This window comes from Canis lupus, chromosome 25, assembly GCF_011100685.1.
Source record: "Canis lupus familiaris isolate Mischka breed German Shepherd chromosome 25, alternate assembly UU_Cfam_GSD_1.0, whole genome shotgun sequence".
Lineage (NCBI taxonomy): Eukaryota > Metazoa > Chordata > Mammalia > Carnivora > Canidae > Canis > Canis lupus.
Window position 1 is genome coordinate 20,791,879 of NC_049246.1, and position 12,381 is coordinate 20,804,259.

Below are 12,381 nucleotides of genomic sequence, written 5' to 3' on the forward strand. Positions count from 1 at the left end.
TTGTTTTGAGATCATGTAATATTTATCCTTCTCTATATGATTTATTTAACTTAGAATAATGCTCTCAAGGTCCATCCATATTGTCTCAAATGGCAAGATCTCCTTTTTTATGACCAAATAATATTCCACTATATATGGAATATACACCATATGGCATATACCATATTTTCTTTTTTTTTTTTGCACCATATTTTGTTTATCCATTTGTTCTCCAATGGACACTTCCATTGCTTCTGTGTCTTGGCTATTATAAATAATGCTGCAATAAATATAGGGTACATATATATTTTTGAGTTATTGTTTTCCTTCATATAAATTCCCAGAAGTAGAATTTCTGAATCATATGGTACTTCCTATTTTTTGAGGAACCTCCATAGAGTTCTTCATAATGGCTGTGCTAGTGTACATTCCCATCAACAGTGCACAAAGGTTCCCTTTTCTCCACATCTTTGCCAACACTTATTACTTCTTGTCTTTTTGATAATGGCCATCCTGACAGGTATGAGGTGATATCTCATTGTTGTTTGGATTTGCATTTCCCTGGTGACTAATGATGTTGAGCACCTTTTTATGTATTTGTTAGTCATTTGTAAGTCTTAGGAAAAAGTCTATTCATATCCTCTGCCCATTTTTTTAAAAAGATTTTATTTATTTATTCAGGAGAGACACACACAGAGAGAGAGAGGCAAAGACACAGGCAGAGGGAGAAGCAGGCCCCATGCAGGGAGCCAGATGAGGGACTCCATCCTGGACCCCCAGGATCATGCCCCGGGCTGAAGGTGGCGCTAAACCGCTGAGCCACCAGGGCTGCCCCTCTGTCCATTTTTTAATTGGATTGGATTTTTTGCTGTTGAGTTCATGAGTTCTTTATATATTTTGGATATTAGCTCATTATCAGATACATGATTTGCAAATATTTTCTTCCTCAGTAGGTTGCCTTTTCATTTTGCTGATGGTTTCCTTTCCTGTAAATAAGCTTTTTGGTTTGATGTAGTCCAACTTGTTTGTTTTTGCTTATGTAGACTTTGCTTTTGGTCAAACCCAAGAAATCATTACCAAGATTGATGTCAAAGAGTTTACCCCTTATTTCTTGTAGTTTATGGTCAGGTGTTACATTGAAGTCTTTAGTCCTTTGGAGTTAATTTTTGTAGGTAGTATAAGATAGTGCATAGTTTCTTTCTTTTGCTTGTGTAGTTCACTTTTTGCAGCAGTATTTATTGAAGAGACTGTTTTTTCCCCATCGAGTATCATTGGCTTCTTGGTCATAAATTAATTGACCATAATATGTGGCTTTATTTCTTGGTTCTCTATTCTGTTCCACTGATCTATGTGTCTGTTTTTATGCCACTACCATACTCTTTTGATTACTCTAGCTTTGTAATATAGTTTGAAATTGGGGGGCATGATGCCTCCATTTTGGTTTTTCAGGGTTTTTTTTTTTTTTGTGGTTTCTTACAAATGGTAGGATTATTTGTTCTACTTCTGCGAAAAATGGCATTGAAATTTTGATAGGGATTACATTGAATCTGTAGATTGCTTGGCAGTATGGATATTTTAACAGTACTAATTCTTCCCATCCATGAGCATTGGGAAATCTTTCTATTTATTTGTGTCTTCTTTGATTTTTTTTTATTAACGTCTATCGTTTCCAGTGTACAGGCCCTACACTTCCTTGGTTAATTTTTTTCCTAGACATTTTTTTTGATGTAATTGTAAATTTTTTTAATTTCTCTTTCTGATAGCTTGTTATTAGTATAAAGAGATGCAACAGTTTTTGTATATTGATTTTGTATCCTGCAATTTTACTGGAATTATTAGTCTTAACAGTTTTTTGGTGGAATCTTTAGGATTTTATGGATATAATATCATGTCCTTCGCAAATAGTGATAGTTTTACTTCTTCTTTCCAATTTGGATGCCTTTTATTTCTTTTTTCTTGCCTAATTGCTCTGGCTAGGATTTTTGCTACTATGTTGAATAAAAGTGGCCAGAGTGGGCATCCTTGTCTTGTTTCTGATCTTAGAGAAAAAGCTTTCAGTTTTTCACCTTTAAGTATAATATTAGCTGTGGGCTTGTCATAGATGGCCTTTATTATGTTGAAGTACATTCCCTCTATACCACTTTGTTGAGAATTTTTATGACAAATGAATGTTGAGTTTTGTCAAATGCATTTTCTGCATCTATTAAGATGATCATTTGATTTTTATCCTTTATTTTGTTAATGTGTTGTATATCACGTTGATTTGTGCATGTTAAACCATTCCTGCATCTCTGGTATAAATTTTTTTTTAAAGTTCTTTTTTTTTCTGGTATAAATTTCACTTGTTCATGGTGTATTATCCTTTAATGTAGTGTTGGATTTGGTTCACTAATATTTTGTTGAACATCTTTGTATCTATGTTCATCAGGGATATTGGCCCGTAATTTTCTTTTCCTGTGATGTCCTCATCTGGTTTTGGTATCAGGGTAATGCTGATTGAAAAATAAACTTCTATTGTGTTAAATCTATGAAAATATGTTTGTATTTTTTTAAATTAATTTATTTTTTAAAGATTTATTTACTTATTTATGATAGACATAGAGAGAGAGAAAGAGAGAGAGAGAGAGAGAGAGAGAGGCAGAGACACAGGAGGAGGGAGAAGCAGGCTCCATGCTGGGAGCCTGACGCAGGACTTGATCCCGGGACCCCAGGATCATGCCCTGCGCCAAAGGCAGGCGCTAAACCGCTGAGCCACCCAGGGATCCCGTTTGTATCTTTATTTTTATTTTTATTTTTTTTAATTTATTTTATTTATTTTTTATTTATTTATGATAGTTACAGAGAGAGAGAGAGGCAGAGACACAGGCAGAGGGAGAAGCAGGCTCCATGCACCGGGAGCCCGATGTGGGATTCCATCCCGGGTCTCCAGGATCGCGCCCTGGGCCAAAGGCAGGCGCCAAACCGCTGCGCCACCCAGGGATCCCCCGTTTGTATTTTTAAACAATGTTCACAAATAGAATAGGAAATCACAGGCAAAATAATTAGGTAGAAATTTATTAAGGGAGAATTATCCCTCTTTCTTTGAAGGAACTCACAAAAATGTAAAGGCTAGAGTCAGGTAAAATCATTTAAAAATAGATAAGAAAAAGTAGAGAAAAAAACAAATAGGAAAGTAAGATGGAGTAAATGTAGTATCTGCCTCAATGAGGGGCAGATAGAGTGGTGATGATGGGAATGGAGAAAAAGGAAACGGAATAAATTCATGGTTGTTCCTAAGAAAGAATGGAAGAATGAGTGGCATCTTACATAAGTAAGTCAGAGATGATACCATAGGTCTAGGTTGGAATTTGAAAGAATGTTGGTGGCAGCAGTTTTAGTGGGATATATGTAGTAAAGTATATACTCCACTCCAAGTGCTTCAGTGGAGCTAATCAAGTTCTCTTTTTGGTTAAATCCTACTTAAGTTATCGGACACTATTTAAAATCTTTGGGCAAAATTTATATGCTGTCTCTATCTTAATTCTCTATTGATACTACTCTTTTCTGTTTTTTTTTTTTTTTTTTTAATTTCTTCCTGCTCAACATCCTTCAGAGATTCTTCTTTCTCTGACTCCTGTTTAACTGTGGATGTTTTCCCAGATTTGGACTTCAGTCCTTTTTTTTTTTTTTTTTTTTTTTTTTTTTTGTCAAGTGCTAAATGGTAAATATTTTAGGCTTTGTGGGCCATATGGTCTCTGCTGCAATAACTCAACTTTGCTGTTGTAGTGTGAAAGCAGCCATAGACACTATGTAAACAAATGGGCATGGCTGTATTCCTATAAAACTTTATTCACAAAACAGGCAGTGGGCCAGATTTGATCCAAGAATCCAAGTTTGATGTCCCCAAATTTACACTGTTCCCTTGGTAAGCTGTCAACTCCCATGACTTCAAATACCATCCATGTGATAATGGTTCCTATATTATATTTCCGTAGCACAAATTTATTTCCTAAACCCCAGAGTACTATGTACTACTTCTTACTAGACACCTGAATCTGGCAACTCTTATTTCCAGTTTGAGACACATACTTGTCTCCCTCACATGCCTCAATGAAACTTTTTTATTTATTTATTTTTAATTTTTCCTGAATTCAGAATCACAATGAATTACTCTCTCACCAGCTAGCCCAAACAGAGACTTGTGAGTTATCTGTCATTTCTTCTCAGTCTAATTCAACAACTTCCTCTTTAAACTCAACACTGCTCTGCATTCTTGCTCCTTGAAACCTATTATTCAATCTACTGCCAGAGTACTCTTTCTAGCACATAATATGATTAAGTTCCTCCCATATTTAAAATTTTCAAAAAAGCCTCAGAATAAACTCCAAATTCTTAGCATAGTATTCAAGGCCCTTCACCACCCAGCCTCTGCTTACTTTTGTAATCTCACTTCAAGATATCATCTTGCTTCTACACTATAGCCACAATGAAATATGAGCAGATTTCAGATCTCTTCACTGTACCTTCTGCTGTCACATCTAGGCCTTTGCACATGCTGCCTTCTGTGCCAGAAATACCTTCCTCTATCTGCTAGTGTCTCTCTCTAATTTGCCTCTATCCACTCACTTCCTTCTCTATTCTCATCAAGATCCAGCCTTGTGTTATCTTCTGGAAGATTTCTGTGGAGTCTTAGGGGGCAGACCCAGGTTTTGTGGGGCATGAAACTTATACAATGTCAGGATTCTTCTTTATGATCTAGAACACAGAAATACGTTTTTTTTCTTTTCAAAATTTACAAGGATGTATGAGCATTTGAATATATTGCCTTTATGTCTCTTTCCAGGGATTTCACCTGTATGTTCTCATCAATACCCTGGGCATGTCACCATCACAACTCCTATCAACATTAAATACCTAGTCTGTTCATTTCTGTGTGCTCCATGTTAGACTATAAATTCCTCAAGAACAAGTATGGTCTGCTCAACACATAATAGATCTTTAATAATTGTTAGTACAGTAAGTGAAAGGGTCAATGACACATGCAAGGAAGGTATACAAAGATAGGTAGAATCCTGCCTTGACTTCAAGTTGTTTATAATGCAGTAGTGAAGTGAAGGATAGTATCAAGGATATGAATTCTAGTATATGTAGTTGTTCAGAGTTTGATATAATATCCTTTACCTATTAATACCATATTAAAAATTTTTTTTAAGTGTATTGAACACACATTCTAAATTCCCTTTTTATTACAATAGACCTTCAAGAAAATGCTGTAGTTGCTATACGTCTAATTTATTTTATTGCACCAATATACTCAAAATAACATTATGCTTTTTCATGATTGCATTTGAATATGGATAAAGAAGTAAGAGTGCTAGTTCTGGCCAGGAGACCTGGTCACAAAATGTAAATATAGCATATTTTAAAAGATGAAGACAATCATCAGAAAGATGATAAGCTGACTGACTGACTTGAAAAGAGAAAGCTAAGAGAAATAAACTTGCAGCTATGATTCTTACTTTTTCTCAACTAATATGATATTATAAAATTATTTAAATGTGAATGCTAAAAATACGGAGGCATTTCAATTATAATTAAATTATATACTATATATTATTGGATCAAAAAATGTCTCTAATGTCACATGACAAATGGCTCTGTGGCTTTTAGATATGAAATGCATTTTATAAATCATGAATTATTAGAAAATCTTTGGGGAAATTAGTAAACTTAAAACTGGGGGATCTTGGGACACCTACGTGGCTCAGCAGTTAAGCGCCTGCCTTCAGCTCAGAGCTTGATCCTGGAGTCCTGGGATTGAGTCCCACAGCAGGCTCCCTGTATGGAGCCTGCTTCTCCCTCTTCCTATGTCTCTGCCTCTCTCTCTCTGTGTCTCTCATGGTTAAATAAATAAAATCTTAAAAAAAATCCAAACATTAAAAAAAAAAACAAAAACAAAAAGCGGGGGATCTTGAGCTAATTCTCTCATTTCTTCTCTATATACATATTCTCAAGAAAGCTCATGGTTGGGCAGTGGTTTAGCGCTGCCTTTGGCCCAGGGCCTGATCCTGGAGACCCGGGATTGAGTCCGCCTGCGTGGGGCCTGCTTTTCCCTTTGCCTGTGTCTCTGCCTCTCTCTCGGTGTCTCTCATGAATAAATACATAAAATCTTAAAAAAAAAGAAAAGAAAGTTCATGGTTTAAAAACCCATTAATATGCTAATGACTCACATACTACTACTTCTTGTTTTGACTTCTTCACTGAGCTTTAGACATGGATACCCAACTGTCTCCTTAACATATCCACTTGGGTAATTAAGACATTTCAAACTTAATATGTCCTGTACAGAACCTTTGATTCCTCCCCATTCTACCCCTTTTCAGAAGGTGGCACCACTTTCATCCAATTACTCTGGCTCCAAATCAAGAAAGGGGTCCTTTGTTTCCTTCTTTCTTTCATGTCCCACAGTCAACCTATCATGAGGTGCTATTAGTTCTGTCTTCAAAATATATCTCGTATCTGTATACCAGCAACTCCTGTTTAGATATTTGCAACAACCTACTACCTGCTCTCATGTTTTCACTCTTGCCCCTATAATTCATTTCCTATATAGAAGAATAATCTTCTTTTTTAAAATTATAGTTGCCACACATGTTATATTTGTTTCAGGTATACAACATAGTGATTCAATATGTCATATGTTATGCTATATTTGCCACAGGTGTAGTTATCATGTGTCACCATACAACACTCTTACAATACCATTGACTATATTCCTTATGTTATATCTTTAATCCCTGTGACTTATTCATTCCATAACTGGAAGCCTTACTTCCCATTCCCTTTCACTGATTTTGTCCATCTCCCTATCCCCTTTCCCTCTGGAAACCATCAATTCAGAGTAATCTTTTTTTAATATTTAGCTTTAAAAAATGTTTCAAGTTTTATTTAAATTCAAGGTAGTTAACATATAGTGTAATATCAGTTTCAGGAATGGAATTTAGTGATTTATCACTTCCATATAACACCCAGTGTTCATCACAAGAAATGTCCTCCTTAATACCATCACCCTTTTAACCCAATCCCCCCTATCACCTTCCCCCCAGCAACCCTCAGTTTGCTCTCTATAGTTAAGAGTCTCTTTTATGGCTTGTCTTTCTCTCTCTCTTTTACCCTCTATGTTCATCTGTTTTATTTCTTAAATTCCAAAGATGAGTGAAATCATATGGCATTTCTCTTTCTCTGACTGACTTAATTTGCTTGGCACATCCATGTCTAGCTCTATCCATGTCATCGCAAATGACAAGATTTCATTCGTTTTTGATAACTGAGTAATATTCCATTTCATATATATATATATATATATATATACACACACACACACACACACACTATATAAATATATACACACCACTACTTCTTTATCCATTCATTAGTTGATGGACATTTGGGCTTTTTCCATACTTTGGCTATTGTTGATAATGCTGCTATATACGTTGGAGTACATGTACCCTCTTTTAATCAGTATTTTGTATCCTTTGGGTAAATACCTAGTAGTGCAATTGCTGGGTCACAGGATAGTTCTATTTTCAATTTTTTGAGGAGGTTCCATACTGTTTTCCAGAGTGGCTGTACCAGTTTGCATTCCCACCAATAGTGTTAGAAGGTTCCCACTTCTCCACATCCTCACTAACACTTGTTGTTCCCTGTGTTGTTAATTTTAGCTATTCTGACAGGTGTGAGGTGGTTTCTTATAGTAGTTTTGATTTGTATTTCCCTGATGAGGAGTGATGTTGAACATCTTTTCATGTGTCTGTTGGCCATCTGTATGTCTTCTTTGGAAAGATGTCTTTTCATGTCTTCTGTCCATTTCTTAACTGGATTATTTGTTTTTTGGGTGTTGAATTTGAGAAGTTCTTTGTAGATTTTGGACACTAACCCTTTATTAGATATGTCATTTGCAAATATCTTCTCCCATTCCGTAGGTTCCCTTTTAGCTTTATGGATTATTTCTTTTGCTGTGCAGAAGATTTTTATCTTGATGAAGTCCCAATGGTTCATTTTTGCTTTTGTTTCCCTTGTCTTTGGAAACGTGTCTAGTAAGAAGTTGCTGTGGTTGAGGGCAAAGAGATTGTTGCCTGTGTTCTCTTTTGCTGGTTTCCTGTCTCACATTTAGGTCTTTCATCTATTTTGAATTTATTTTTGTATATGGTGTAAGAAAATGGTCCGGTTTCTTTCTTTTGCTTGTGGCTGTCCAGTTTTTCCTACACCATTTGTTGAAGGGACTGTCTTTCCCACTGGATATTCTTTCCTGCTTTGTTGAAGATTATTTGACCACAGAGTAGTTTTTTAAAAATATAAATCAGATCACGTCCCTCCCCTTCCTGCTTAAAACTCTCCAATGGCTTCCCATTACAAACTCCTTACCATGGCCTGTGAGACCTCACATTAGCTGGCCCTTGCCCACCTCTCTTACTACATTGTCTTCCTCTCTCCCCTGCCCTTTTTCACCACATTCCCTCCACATGAGTCACATCAAGCTATCTCCAGTCTTAGGGCTTTTATATTTGCAGTTTTCTCTCCTCCACATCTTCAAATGTTTGGCTACCTCTTATTCTTTAATAAATAATGAATGAAATGAATGCCACCTTCTCAGAAAGGTCTTTCCTGACCAACCTAAGGAATTTCAATCATATTATCTCTTTTTGTTTTCTTCAAGTACTTGCCACTAATTGAAATTATTAGGTTCATTTATTTGTTTCTTAGTTCAATGCCTAGTAGTCCCAACTGAATTTAAGCTCCAGAGGATAAGATCTTCACCTGTTATTCACCTTTTCATCCCAGTGCCTGGAATAGTGCCTGGCTCATGATAGCCTCTCATTAAAATTATTTGTTCAATGAATGAATGAATGAGTGAATAAGTAAATGAATGATATGCCTATCCTATCCAATCTTTTGCCCCAGGGCCTGGCTTTTTACAAAAATGGATAGAAGGATAATTTATGCCATCTGAACTTCTGTGGGAGGAGCAATTTGGTAAAGTGGGGAAAACAGGAGCTCTGAAGATAGACCTAAGTTCTGAGACTTGGTTCTATATTTATATATCTATCTCTCTGTGTATTTATATGCATATTATTACTCAAAATAATGATTAATTCCTTAAGGGATAACTTTCTAGCATAAACAGTGTCCTTAACAGCTTTATTTAATTGATATTAATTGGTATTAATAGGGTAAATTAACAGAACCCACATTAAAAAAGAATTAGCTCCTCTTAGAGTTTTAATCCTGGGGAATAAGAACCAACAAGCTTGTCATTCAAGAAGTCCCTGAAGTTTGTGATTAACAAATAGGTCAAGGAGAAAGCCATTGAGGGACCCTTTTAAAGTACTCTTAAATCCCTTAAATGTCAATCAATAAATGGAATCATCCAAATGAAGGCCATTTCCACTTAGAAGCCTGTTGTACATTTGCAATATCTTTTTCTCCCTTTTCTCCCAGAATAGCTAATGAGATGTATTTCTTTAGGAGCAGCTTTCAGGAAAGCCTGTTAGTTACTTTTCAGATCAGTTTATTCTGCTCCAGGTTTTGAGGTTTTTTGTTTTTCTTTTTTGGTGTTTTTGATAGTTGGGCTGAATCACAAAATTAGAATTGTAAGTTGTAAGGTATCTTGATATCATTTAGTTCAAACTCCCTTGTGCATCTTTCTCATAGATATGAATATTATATTGTTTTTAAGTTTTAAAAATTTTTAAATTTTTTATTTCTTACTTTTTTATATTGTCAATTTTTAATACCATTTTCAAGTCTTGGAAAGAAAGAATTATTTTACTTTGCATAGTATTATGCCATGCCCACCAACATTGTAGACTGTGAGCTTTTTGAGGGGAGGGACTGTCTCATTTATTTTATATGCTCAGTATCTGGCATGGCACTCACATAAATGCTTGAAGAATGAGTCGTTCCTAATATAGCTTTGGTAATTAGACAAGTTAGTCAAGCCTTAATTATTTACAATAAAATAAATGGATAAAGTCATAGATAATTAAAGTAACAGGCAATTAAAAATGGTTTTTATCAGTTTTGAGGAATTAGTAAGAGGCCAATAAGTATAAACTTTTTCACAGAACTTCACATTTCCTACTCTATGCTACTTAGTATTTCTGTTGCTGACTCCTGCTTAATTGTACAGTAAGACTATTCCTAAATTTTCTCAGATAATCCACAGAGCGGAAAATCAATTTTATGACAACATTTGACTGAAAAGAGAAATAAGACTGTAAATTATTGTTAACATATAATTCACTTTATCTTCTGAAGAATTCAGTTTAGAAGATACCGCTTTATCTCTTTACTCTATACCTGCATATATATCTCTATTATCTATAATGTGGTTGTATACGACTATATTATTTGTAATGAAACGAATCGCACAAAGAGATTTAATAACTTGCACAAAGTCATATAGCTAGTTACTTGGCAAAGCCAGAACTCAAAACTAAATCTTACTCTCTCCACTATACTTCAACAGTCCTGCCAAGTCAGAGAGCTGAAAGGCACTTGAAGATGACTTAGTCATCTTCATGTTACTGATGAAGACACCAAGGGTAGAGAGACAGTGACACAACTCTTAGTCACACACAGCTGGCTGGTGGCAAAATTGGAGCCAGAGCTGGCAGTCTCCTGACCATGGAGTATTTATGCCTCATGAAATTGCAAAAGGCCAGAAATAAGGAAATGGGAACACAGGCCCAGAAATGATATGGGAAATGATGTGGGAAAATAGTCCATACTTTATTTATTAGCAGTATGAACAGAAAAAGAGTTGCAGTCAGATTTGTATTTTATTTTGTTTTGTTTTTTAGATTTGCATTTTAGAAGTACCTCTCTAGCGTAGCATAAAGGATGGATTGAAAGGAGCAAACAGGTGAGAAATGATTGGGCATGTCCTAAGATGGTGACATGGGGGCAAAGGTAAAAGGGATATGCTAACAAGATATTTTAATATATTCTTTCAGTGAATGGAGACCGGAATTAGTGGCCTAAGGCAGACCTGAGATTAAAACTTGGATTTTCCTAACCTGTGAATAGCAACATTTTCAGTGGCACTTTTTATACATTATTGTTGTGTTTAATTTTGTCTTCTCATATGGGCTGAAAGCTTCATCCATCTTGCTCACAATTATAGCTTTTGTGCTTAATAGAATGTTCAACACACAATAAGCACTTCAATACTGCTCAGTGAATTAAGTGAATATTTTAATCTTCTGGGATGTTTCAGGAATTAGCAGTGTCTTAATGGATATCTAACTGTTTAATGTCAAAGCTTTATCTTTCAACCTGATGGTACCTAAAAATATATTATTCAAATTCTGTGTCATACACAGTACACTGGCCATAAGGTTTTTTTTTTCCTTGATGATTCTTATATATCCAGTTGTTTGTTTACTCTAATTTTCTTGGGTTGTTAGATCCTTGAGAGTAGCAAATTGATATATTTATCAGATAATCAAGATAATGCCACTCTACCACAACTATTGCCAACCTCCCAGTTAAGAATGGGATGTCATATAATTCAACCAGTCATGAAAAATGTAAAGAAATATTTTTGCAGCCTACAGACTTAAGCCTTATTTTTAGAATATTTCTAAGGAATAGTGAGTTAAAACCTTTAGGTTTCATAGAAAGTATTCAGCAATTCTGGGCAATGCAAAAGAAGTATAGAGGAAGAAATGGTCCTTATTCCCAGATACAGTATTCATAGGTTTTTATCTGGAACATATTTTTGCTCTTATGAAATCTGTGCTCTGAAAACAGATCAAATGATGCTGGCAAGAATTTACCAGATGAAAATAAGGGAAAGAGCAAGAAGTATTTACCAAAGAGAAAGTGTTACAAATAAAAGATTTTCTTCTTAAATAATACTTTTAAAAAGTTGGCATTTGAACTAAGCAACTAGCTGATAATTTGGACTACTAGGAAACCTTGTATTTTCTAATGCATTAGATACTTAAATTGATCTTGGGAAAACATTGTTGTTATTTTCAAATTTATTATGATTTAATTGTTCCTTATTATATGCTTAAAAGTATTTTAGAAATTGCTGCTAATACAGAAAGCTTACTATATCACTTTGATTCAAGGCAAGAACAGGTATATTTTATTTTTGAAACATTACAAAGACCAGTAAAAGTAGTATAAATATACTATAATGAATCAGAAGAGAGGAAGTAAGTATAGGATTAGGAAATCTTCTTTATGTCCCTAACATTACATAAGTCTGCCTACATCTGTACCATCTCAGATTGAAGGGCACCAACACTATGTTTAAAGACTTAAAAGGGAAAAGACTGCCCTGTTTCCACAGTGTTTTCAGTTTAAATAAAACTGAGGGGATTATATGAGCCAGTTAAAGACTACACG

At 35.1% G+C, this 12,381-nt stretch overlaps 1 long non-coding RNA gene across 2 annotated transcripts in view; it reads left to right on the forward strand.

Moving 5' to 3' along the window:
• LOC111092425 overlaps positions 1-12,381 on the forward strand; it is a 49,985-nt gene that overhangs the window by 11,460 nt on the left and 26,144 nt on the right. For both annotated transcript variants that reach the window (XR_005378545.1, XR_005378543.1), the window contains exon 4: positions 10,824-10,885. This is a non-coding gene — a long non-coding RNA (uncharacterized LOC111092425). The remainder of the gene's footprint in view (positions 1-10,823; positions 10,886-12,381) is intronic.